Raw genomic sequence first — 9550 nt, forward strand, 5'->3', positions numbered from 1 at the left:
TTCCCGTCCTCGACACCCAGGCCATGCAAGCACACTGTGAGCAAAGAAAAACATGAGCCTTCAACTGCGATTGTGCCCCAAGAAGTTACATTTTGAACTGCAAGAAGAAGAGCCCACCTTTTTGTTCGCAGGTGTACACAAGCTCGAGATATTTGGAGATAGAGGGACAGGGGTCGGGGTCCACGTGGGCGTACACGAAGCAGAACTGACGTTTGTCACACGTCTTTCTGTAGTGAGGAAGGATGTTCTCCACGGTGCAGGTCCCTACAGAACAGAACAGAAAGATTGTAAAAGAAGAAGAAGCATTTTAAGAAATACAGCAATTTCTCCACTGTAACCTTCCACCACCTTCTGATCCCTCCATGTGTGGGCAGATGTCGTCACTCTTTCGTCCGTAGAAAGCCGACTGGATGTTAATGACACTTTCGTCTGGACAGTGAATGACAGCGGTGGAGCCCTGGCACACCACAGACGTCTCGAAACCTACAGCAGGAAGGAACAAAATGTCATTTTGCTTCATGCCATTTGTAGATGTACAGTTTGTAAAGCAGTGTCTAATAGTCAGGTATGGTTACCATCGTGAGGTGGAGGAGGCTCAGGTGTTACACCTGAAAGAGGCAGCATGAGGAAAGTGTTACTAAGATGCATCAACGCTCTAAATATTACCTTCTGTCAGCAAAGACCAGCGAAGCAACACGTCTCACCTCTCCGCTTGCAGACGTACCCTCTTCTGTTCTCACAGTTGTCGTCGTTCCAGTAGCCGGTATTAATGAGTATGGACAGGCAGTCTTCACCGTTATAGTTGTCCGGGTTACCTGTGAGGAAAGTGTAGGCCAAGAAAGGGAGTTCAGTTCACGTGATCATCTCCATACGTTAAATCGTGCAGTCTTTAAACTGACCTTCGTTCCAGTTGATGAACCTGAAGGGAGAACCGTCCGTCCACTCCCAGCCGCCTTCAGTGACGGAGTCATGACCGCCCGTCCACAGAGAGATCCCTGTGGGACTTTGCTGGATCACACCTGAGAGGAAACGTCGAGATACACGGGTTTATTAAGACATACAGGAAAAAAAATAGCATAAGGCTTTTTTAATGTTCTTAAACTGCTTATAAATGTCTTGTAATCCAACAATAAAGGTGTTTACGATGCTCTTATTAACACATAATGATGTCACTAAGAAGCTTGTAAGGACCTTTACTTCTTAACTAATGTTTATTACAAGGATCTTTACATAAGAAGTACTACTTTCTGGAATAAATAACAGTAGATAAAACTAAAATCAGGACGAGTGCATGTCAGCGAGTGAGGACGTAGAGGTCACACCGTGTATGAAGGCCTGCTCGAAGGGCTCGGTGACGCTGAGCAGCTCTCCTCCCTGGTTGACACAGTCGGCTCGAGCCTCTGCCCACGTCCTCATCGACAGGTAGTTAAACAGGTAGCAGTAGTCGTTAAACGGGTCGGCCATCCACGAGCCGCACTTCTCGTTCCATCCTGCAGCAAAAACAACACACACCAGTCCATATATATGCACACGTCCAGATAAACGCTCGTGTATTATTAGATAATGCTTGAAGTGTAATGATCAGTGTGGCATCAAGTGAACCTGGTCCAGATGTTGGGGGCTGGGGAGGAGGTCCTTGACCCTTGGCTGTGGAGAGACAATGCAAAAATTGACTACAAAACACAGTCTGAGTACAACAAAAGATAAATATAATAAAGTGTATCAGACCTTTCTTGCAGATAAAGTCCCTTGTGGTGGTGCAGAAATCATCATTGAGTTTCCCAGGTTCGTTATCATTCGTCCCTCTGAGGTGCACACAGTCCTCGTTGCCGTCCCAGTTGTCCGGCTGGCCGGGCACCCACGGGAGGAGCTCCTGAGATCCGAAGACAAAAACAGCCCCGAATGAATCCTATTACTACTATTCGTCTCATAATTTATCTCATATTTGTGACATTTGATTTCATAATTTTGACTTTTTTATCTCATAGTTTTCATCAAGCTTAACTTTCCTCATTTCTTTTTTAAACTGGTGGAAACAGGCGTCCATAGGATGTGGCAGGAACTCTCTCTCTCTCTCTCTTATCATTTATTAATAATCTATTATTTTAGAGACCACCGCAGAGCTAAGGTTGTCAAACCGAGGTAATTTTACAACCACATGCGTCGCACAACGTGTTCACGGCTTCATCACTCACTGCAGAAGTTCCATCAGTGAACACAAACTGGTTTTCAACGTTGATATCATTCAGTCCGATCCAGGCTTCTGCCGGCATGTGAGCTGCAGATAAAAGACAGAAACATCATGTTAATTTAAATTTCCAACTATTTATTAACATTTGAATCTAGTATAATTTCTTGGTGAATTATTTCAAAGAGCTCACCGGTTATGAAACTCAGTTCCTCCTCCGAGTGGAAGCTGGCCAGGTGAGCCTGCTCTTTGACACAGTGAGCCTCAGCGTCCTGCCAGTTTTTCACTTCATCTGTCTCAAACTGATAGCAGAAGTCCCCGTACAACAAGTACCCAGCGTCGCAGTGGGAATCTGAAGCAAAACAACAACAACACACTTATTACACAGTCAACACAGTAGCTGGACCTTCTGCGAGGAGGGATCAGGAGGTCTGACTGACCAGGGGTGGAGGTGGGTTTGGGGTTCTGTCCACCCGTCATCTCACAGATGTAGCCATGCCTCTTGAAGCAGTTGGTTGTCTCCCACTTGCCGTCATAATTTCCTAGGAGAGAGCAAAACTCAGGCGATGCCAGCCTCAACTGAAAACACGTGACAGTGTCAGTTTAAAGTGTGGATCCTACCTGTGAAGATCTGCCCACAGTCCCAGAGGTTTGCAGTGTTTTTGGGCCAGCCAGGGCCGTAGTTAGAAAACTCAATCTTGGATTTGTCCACCCAGTTGAAATCCCCGTCCTTGTCCTTATCTGGTGACATCACAGGTCGGAAAATGATGCAAAAGGAGCATTTTCATAAATCACATTTATCGAAAAGGGCGATTAATGTCCGCAGCAGTCAAAGAATAACGAGTTTGTCTTAACATCCTGTTTCAAGTCATTAGTCACAGGATCATGGGATATCTTAAGTGTTAAACAATATGTGCGTTCATCCGGTGTAAATCTGATATTTAGCATGTCGAATGACTGTTAAACTCAGATTTTTTACATTTTAAATCAACTTTATCTCCCAATTAAAGGTGCAATTTGTAAGAAATGTTGATTTTGGGTCTAATTCTCAACTCATCTAAAACTGACGCTTACATTTCTTATATAATATCAGATTTACGTAGATTTTAGATTAATATGCAAAAATAAAAAAATCTTAATCGTCTTGACAGTTTCCACAGAAAAACTTGATGTCCCCTCCTCTAACAGAAAAAAATATACAGGGATTTTCCTTAACACACTAAGTATGATAATTAATTAGTCATTAGTGGGTTTTTTTTAACAATGAGAATTAAAACATTTAGTACCTGATAAACCGATCCAGATGTCAGGAATGTTCACCTGGTGGAAGTCTGGAAGGTTCCCGTTGATGAAGAACTGTTCCTCCTGACTGCACACGAGGATCAGAGCAGACAGACGGACAGGATAAGACTTCTACTGTTTTCACAGTCTGTGCAACTGAAAACAGCATGGACCCTGAATGCCTTTTCAGTGAGACTTTGTATCTTTTATCCGTATTAATGATTGTGTTTTACATTACAGTACACGGTGTGAAGATAAGTGTCACCCTAACGCATGTCCTGCTCAGCCAATGAGCTTTTTTTAGCATCTTTTAGCTTTTAAAAAGTTATTAACTAAGGTGGTGAACAGTGCTACAGATGTTTCCCTTAGGAGTTGGTGGAGACCAAAAAAGAGGTAAAAAAAAAATCACTATGCTGGGATCCAAAAGATCCAAATAGGCAACTGTGCTAATTTATTCACTGTAACAACCAAAGCAATTACTGTTTTCATTGTGCTCTGCTGCCCCAAGTGGACAAAAATGTATTAATGCAACTTTAACTTTCGTGACACAGACATTAAGGGCGGTGGTCGTACAGGACCAAGTCTCTGATGCTTGTGCTGCTTATGAATTCAACTCTTCATTCGTAAGAAGAAGACTTGTGCAATATTTCCTTTTCCAAAAGTTACAGCATCACATTAAAAAGCAAAACTCTTGTTTTTGTTGCTCTTTCCTACCTGTTAATGATCAGCAGGTGAGCCCCCATATCGGAGCACTTGGTGACGGCCTCGTACCAGGTGGTCAACAGGTCGGTATTGCTGACCATCCAGTAACAACTGCCGGCGAAGCTATGCCAGCCGGGAGCGCAGATAGCTGGAGGGGAGTTTTTAGAGGAACGGCAGGAAAAGGGTGAGAAGGAGAAGCAAACACCAACACCAGATATCATGTCTGTGTATTTCCAGAAGGAGCCAGCTTACTGTTCAGTGGTCGTTCACACATGTAAGGACGCTCGTATCTGCACATGTGGCCTTTCCATCTCCCAAATTGACCTGTTTGTTCTTTGATTTTTGCTGCACATATGCCGGTCTGTGCATCCCTGTTGGAAAACACGTGTTTCAGCCTTGATTGCGCAGATAAATAATCAATCTGAAATGGCAGGTATACGATGTGGCTTCTTACCCTGCAGGTTCATTAGGACCCCAGTTTGTGTATTCCACTTTCTGAGCATCAGACCAGGTGAACTTATCATTTCCTGCTTCGACCTGACAGGAAATCTTGCTGCATTTCTGGAGAAACAAAGCTCATCTTCACATTGTTGCGCAGAGTATTCATACCCAATGTTAAATGACAGAGCGAGCTTCTCAGTGTGACGCCATGTTCCTCTCACCAGCGTGGAAAACCCAATCCAGAGGTCAAAATGCGATGAGTCCAGTGATCCCGTGACGAACTGCTCTTCTTCTGCTGAAGTGATGGACACCAGGTCTGCTCCGTCCTGCACGCAGTCATGTCTGGCCTCCGACCAGCTCTTCCAGTCCACTGCATGCAGCTTGTAGCAGTTGGAGCCGAACTGTCTCCAGCCGTTGGCGAGGTCACACTGTGGGCCGGGGTTCGCTGAAGGGCAGAAAAGGAAATATGTTTAAAACGTAGTTAAGTAGTTAAATATGGCCTGATGGAGGGTCTGGTAGCTGACACATTTCCCTTGTTTTCAAACTGCTCCACTGATTACAGTGGTGGAAGTCACCGTCCACACATTAGCTAATAATTATATTAATATTATTATTATTATCTAATAATTTTGACTTTCTATCTCATAATTTAGATTTTTATATTTAATAATTTTGACCTTTTATCTCATAACTTAGATTTTTAATCTCATAATCCTGATTTTTAAGTCAATAATTTTGATTTTCATAATTTTGAATTTTGAATCTCATACTCAATCTAATAATTTAGATTTTTTTTAAATATAATTATTTAGATTTTTGATCTCATAATCATGATTTTTAGTCCTGTAACTTCGACTTTTTAAAAAAAAATCTCTTAATTGTTTTATTTTATCTAATAATTTTTATTTTTTATCTCATAATTTTGAATTTTTAATCCCATGCTTCTGATTTTAAATCCAATAATTATGATTTTTAATCTAATAATTTTTATTTTTATCTCATAATTTTGTATTTTTAATCTTTAATCTCATACTTCTGACTTTTGATCTAATAATTTAGATTTTTGATCTCATAATCATGATTTATAATCTAATAATTTTGATTTTTAATCTCATTATTCTGATTTTTAGTCCTGTTACTTCGACTTTTTAAAAAAAAATCTCTTAATTGTTTTATTTTATCTAATAATTATGATTTTTTAATCCAATAATTGTGATTTTTAATCTAATAATTTTTATTTTTTATCTCATAATTTAGATTTTTTTATCTCATACTACTGATTTTGAATCTAATAATTTGAGTGTCTTTGTGTGATTAACATCCATTTGTCTCAGTAAAAACCGACACTTGTTGGTGGACTTACGGTTGATGTGCTTGCAGATGAATTTCCTCTGAACATCACAGTTCTCATCATTCCACCGTCCAAAGCTGGACCCAACCACCTGACCGCAGTCCTCCCCGGGGTCGTCACCCCAGTTATCAGGCTGACCCGTCATCCAGTTTCTGAAACAGGAGGGAGATCATTTAGTAGTGTGCAGTTATTTTATCCACGTACAACTCTGATCAGTGTTTCTGATGCTGGAGTGGTAACAGTATTACATACGACAGGGATTGAATAAAAGGCTTCTTGTCAGTCCACTCCCAGACACCTTCAACAACGTGGTCATTCAGGCCGATCCAGTGGATGTCTGAGTTGATCTGTGTGCTCACCCACAGCTAGAGGGAAGACGTACAAATGACATTAACCCAGTGTGTGAGACCATTAAAGAACATTTAGGAAAGTTGTGGCTCCTGCGTGTCGTCTCACCCTCTCGTGAACGTCCTGGATGCTCATCAGGTTGCTTCTCTGCGTCTTACAAAATGAGTTCGCCTCGTTCCACGACTTCGCATCGATTGAAAAGTAGTAACATTTACCCTCGTACTCCCTCCAGCCTTGGTGACACTGGCTGTGGGCTGAAAGCAACAACACAACACGCTGTTAATGTGCACACATATGACCAAAACATGACACAGTATGTAGGACAGAAAGAAATACGTTAAAGCACATCAGCAGCAGGCAGCATAGCAGTTCTTTATCTGTTATTGTGACACCAATTATCATATATTAAAGGTGCAATATGTAAGAACTGGCCACCGTTCAAATTCATACTCCAACAAGTAGGGGGCAGCATATCACCTGAGTGCTAACTGTAGCGGCTGTTAGCAGTCGTATGAGCCGACTGCAAGTACTGAAGTTAAATAAAAATTTTAAGTACATGTACTTTACTTGAATATTTTGTTTGTATACCAAAGTCTACATCTGCACCACTACATGAAAGACAAAAATATTTTACTTTTTATTTCTGTCAGCTTTAGTTACTAGAAGAGCTCATAAATCATGATGATCCGTTATAAATTACACTGCTTATTAAAATACCAACGAAACAGCTGGTCGGTGAAGTGACCAGGGCATTGATAGACATTTGATTGGTAACTATAAGAAAAATTTCACAATTTGTTGCTTTTCCTTGTTAATTATTTAATCTATTAGCTCCATGTTCGTGTGTTTGTCGGTTGGTTTGCCAGCAGGATTACACAGAAACAGATTTCCAATCAATTTTAACTTTTGGTGTTAAAAATAAAAGGACAGCTCTGGGATTTAATGTCTCAGGGAATAAATTTATGGATCTTGATGAAAAAAATCAGAGGTTGTGAACGTGTCACTTTAGGCTCTGGGTAAACTCCTGCAAGACTGTGAATAAAACAGTTGAATAAAAGTAGTCTGATTACACTTCAACGCCCATCAATCATAAAAGTCCCATGACAGATCCACAGTCCAATCCTCTCAGCAGTTCATACAAACCTTTTAGGGTAATGTTTGACTTTAACAACTTTTACAGACACAATACAATCACATGTTTTGCACGCAACGTTGAGTGTTTTACACCTCAGAGCGACTTCAGAAACATCAGATACTAAACAACCTGCTGTCAGTGCCTTAAAGGAAACACTTAAATACTCTGCTGATTTAAGTATTTAATAATAAAAGTATGAATGATCAGCATCACTTGTTGAAAATTACTTCCACAGAAGGTTGAGAAGTCTCTTTCATGACACATTATACTCATTTTCAATTCCCACTGTTGGAATTAATTTATCTCTTTTTTTACTCCTTTCATTCAAAAACTAATTCTTCATCCATTTTTAATAATTTCTCCACAAACACAGCACCAAATTATTTAAGTTAACAATTAAAAAGACAAACAAAAATGTTCGAATCACAATTTTCAGGTCATTTTTTAAAAAGAAACCAGAGTCAGGTAATTTTTTTACTTTAAATTCACTCTCAGGGATCAAAAGTGTCTCAAAAACTACAAAAAGAGACTCACCGCAGCCCAGAAGAGCAGCAAAACTGAGCAGCTGCAGAAGCGTTCCTTGTCTTCTGTCCATGCTTATTATTTCTCTGTGTTCACCTCTCACGGTGTGTTTCTACGCATCCTAATGTCTTTTTTTTTAATCTCCAAACTCCCCTCAGCCTGTCAGCGTGTGCCTCTGTGATATGTGATGTGTCCTGCCTCCCGGCTATGAGACGTCTGAGCATCTTCTCTTTGATTCACCTCTTTTCAGCATCTGTCCAGGGTCCAAAGACTGACAGCAGTAAAACACAGAGGACGAACACTTGACCTGTTGACTCATTTTCTGCATGACAAACAACAGAAGTTCGCTACGGAATAAAACTTTAATGATTGAAAACAACAGCTGGGTGTTGCGCCTCCACAGCGTCCAATAATAAGGATAAACATTTTAATAAAACCAAAAATAACAATTACCAATGAGACACGATGCAAGGCAAGATTTTCTAAGCTTAATAAAACTTTTTGTAATATTTATATTTCAACAAATCTTCTTCAAAGATTGCATCTTATTGTTGTTGTTGTATAGTGAGTATATATTGTCTTGCAACTGCTTTTATACGTTAGTGTTAATTTTCCAAACAGAGACGTTGTTTCCGTCTCCTGCCCAGCGACTACAGACATAAATTAGCTCATAGCTAACTCTGGTCCAACTCGGACGCTGTGCAGTCCCTGTCAAATGAACAAACAAAGATAACAACGATTATTTTCTTCTACATTTTACTTTTTGCTGAATGCATTTTAATGTGAGGCGCTTTGAGTTTACGTGTGGCTTATACAGAAAACATACTGTGTTCATTTTAAAGGTGCATTATGTAGTTTTGGGGAAGACATTTTAATCAGAAGAGAAAGAACTTGTTTTGTTTTCATGACTGAATAAGCTGAATGAAAATGACCTCAAAGGACGACTCAGTTTCATGCTTTTTTTACTTTGTTTGTATGTGGCGGACCCTGCCACCTTTCCAGCTTCAAACAGTGTTCTGGGGACCTTATTTTCCTCTGAGAACAGCTTGTTTATTCAGTTATGGAAAAAATTAATATTTCCACATTGTAAATATTAAAATCCTGAGTTTGGTAACGGTAATGAAAACTCTCGCAGGAGCTGACACGAACGATCGAGGTATGTAAACACTGTATAAACAGGAGCTTCGACACTGATTATGGGAGTGCTCGCATCCCATCTGACACGGCGAAACCACAAAGTCCAGAAGAGACTTTATAACAACCACATGTCAACTGTCAATAAACTTTATACTGCCAAACATTTCCCTTAAAGAAGTTACATTTTAACCTGCTTTAACAGGATGTTACAAAACAATAAAGACTACATTTTAGACCAAAATCTCATTTACGTGTTATATTACTCAGCACAACTCAAAGATGGGTCTGATGTTTAATGTGAAAAAAGGATTAGTGCTGCAACGATTAGTCAAGGAAAATTAATTTCCTACTAAGTGCTAATTAATGAGTTATCTTAATAATCCAGAATTTGCTTCGTCCCTCATGTTTTTTGTTTTTTTTTAATGTTTACTTGGTATTTTAACTG

The sequence above is a fragment of the Pagrus pagrus genome, assembly GCF_965226575.1.
Source record: "Pagrus pagrus genome assembly, chromosome: 19".
NCBI classification, from domain to species: Eukaryota; Metazoa; Chordata; class Actinopteri; order Spariformes; family Sparidae; genus Pagrus; species Pagrus pagrus.